Raw genomic sequence first — 2,631 nt, 5'->3', positions numbered from 1 at the left:
AGGATAAGGCATTTGGCTTTATATTCTTCAACCTTAGTTGCTGCAGGTTTATTCCTTACAGAGGTGTTGGAGAAGCCTTTTTAGAGGGGTTTACTATCAGCATTCTCAGGTCTGATTCCCCATTGGCGTTTGAACGCTAGGATTGGTGAAGAATGGGCGTTTAACGCCAACTTTTCCCCCTTTTCTGCGTTTGAACGCCAGAATTGGGCAAGGAATGGGCGTTTAACGCCAGCTTTTCCCCCCTTTCTGGCATTTGAACGCCAAGATATTCCTCTCTGGGCTCTTACTGTCCTCAGAGGGATTTTGGACAGTGGTTTGGTTATCCTCTGTCAATTGTTCCTTTCTTGGCTTTTTTGCTACTTTGAGCAGTGTTATTCAATGTCTTCCCACTCCTCATTGAACTGCTTGGCATTCTTCTGTTATCTTTTAGATAACTGCTGTTTCGTCTGATTCAACTGTAATTCTATGTTCTTGTTAGCAATTTTAGTCTCTTGGAGCATCTCTTTAAATTCTGCTATCTGTTTTGTCATCAGGTGTAATTGCTGATTAAGCTCAACATTTGTTCTTGAGGATTAGGATCAGTGGCTACTGGTGCACGAAATTGCAATCACACTTTTGCAACTCCGCACAACTACCCAGCAAGTGCACTGGGTCGTCCAAGTAATACCTTGCGTGAGCAAGGGTCGATCCCACGGAGATTGTCGGCTTGAAGCAAGCTATGGTTATCTTGTAAATCTAGTCAGGATATCAGAAATTATCAGGATTGATTGTAAAATGAAAGAACATGAAATGGTTACTTGTATTGCAGTAATGGAATAGGTTGAGGTTTGGAGATGCTCCATCTTCTGAATCTCTGCTTTCCTACTGTTTCCTTCTTCAAGCACGCAGGCTCCTTCCATGGCAAGCTGTATGTAGGTTTCACCGTTGTCAGTGGCTACCTCCCATCCTCTCATTGTAAATGTTCACGCACCCTGTCACGGCACGGCTATCCATCTGTCGTTCTCATCAGGCCGGAATAAAATCCAGTGATTCTTTTGCGTCTGTCACTAACGCCCCGCCCTCAGGAGTTTGAAGCACGTCACAGTCATTCAGTCATTGAATCCTACTCAGAATACCACAGACAAGGTTTAGACCTTCCGGATTCTCTTGAATGCCGCCATCAGTTCTAGCTTATACCACGAAGATTCCGATTAAAGAATCCAAGAGATAACTACTCAATCTAAGGTAGAACGGAGGTGGTTGTCAAGCACACGTTCATAGTTGAGAATGATGATGATTGTCACGGATCATCACATTCATCCGATTAAGGACAAGTGTTATCTTAGAATCGAAGAAAGCATGATTGAATAAGAAACAGTAGTAATTGCATTAATCCATCAAGACACAGCAGAGCTCCTCACCCCCAACCAGGGGTTTAGAGACTCATGCCGTGGAATGTACACAAAGAAACGTGTAAAAATGTCATGAGGTCATCAGGTACGGATACAATGTCAAAGATCCTATTAATAGTGAACTAGGAATCCTAAGGTTTACAGAAATGAGTAAATGACAGAAAAATCCACTTCCGGGCCCACTTGGTGTGTGCTTGGGCTGAGCAATGACGCATTTCGTGTAGAGACCTTTCCTGGAGTTAAACGCCAGCTTTCATGCCAGTTTGGGCGTTTAACTCCAAGTTTTATGCCAGTTCCGGCGTTTAACGCTGAATTTCTGTAGGTGACTTTGAGCGCCGGTTTGGGCCGCCAAATCTTGGGCAAGTAGGACTATCATATATTGCTGGAAAGCCCAGGATGTCTAATTTCCATGCCGTTGAGAGCGCGCCATTGGGCTTCTGTAGCTCCAGAAAATCCACTTCGAGTGCAGGGAGGTCAGAATCCAACAGCATCTGCAGTCCTTTCATCTCTGGATCAGATTTTTGCTCAGGACCCTCAATTTCAGTCAGAAAATACCTGAAATCACGAAAAACACACAACTCATAGTAAGTCCAGAAAAGTGAATTTTAATTAAAAACTAATAAAAAATATACTAAAAACTAACTAAAAGATACTAAAACATACTAAAAACAATGCCAAAAGCGTACAATTATCCGCTCATCACAACACCAACTTAAATTGTTGCTTGTCCCTAAGCAACTGAAATCAAAATAGGATAAAAAAGAGAATATACTATAGACTCCAAAATATCAAAAACATAGCTCCATTAGATGAGCGTACTAGTAGCTTTTTGCCTCCAAACAGTTTTGGCATCTCACTCTATCCTTTGAGGTTCAGAATGATTGGCATCTATAAGAACTCAGAACTCAAATATTGTTATTGATTCTCCTAGTTAAGTATATTGATTCTTGAACATAGCTAGTGTATGAGTCTTGGCTGTGGCCCAAAGCACTCTGTCTTCCAGTATTACCACCGGATACATACATGCCACAGACACATAATTGGGTGAACCTTTTTTAGATTGTGACTCAGCTTTGCTAAAGTCCCCAATTAGAGGTGTCCAGGGTTCTTAAGCACACTCTTTTGCCTTGGATCACATCTTTGTTTCCTTCTTTTCTTTCTTTTCTTTTTTCTTTTTTCTTTTTTTTTTTTTTTTTTCGAAATTTTTTTTTGTATTCACTGCTTTTTTTCTTGCTTCAAG

Source organism: Arachis stenosperma, chromosome 10 (assembly GCF_014773155.1).
Source record: "Arachis stenosperma cultivar V10309 chromosome 10, arast.V10309.gnm1.PFL2, whole genome shotgun sequence".
In the NCBI taxonomy this organism is placed as follows: domain Eukaryota; kingdom Viridiplantae; phylum Streptophyta; class Magnoliopsida; order Fabales; family Fabaceae; genus Arachis; species Arachis stenosperma.
Note: the sequence above shows the minus strand (reverse complement) of the source record.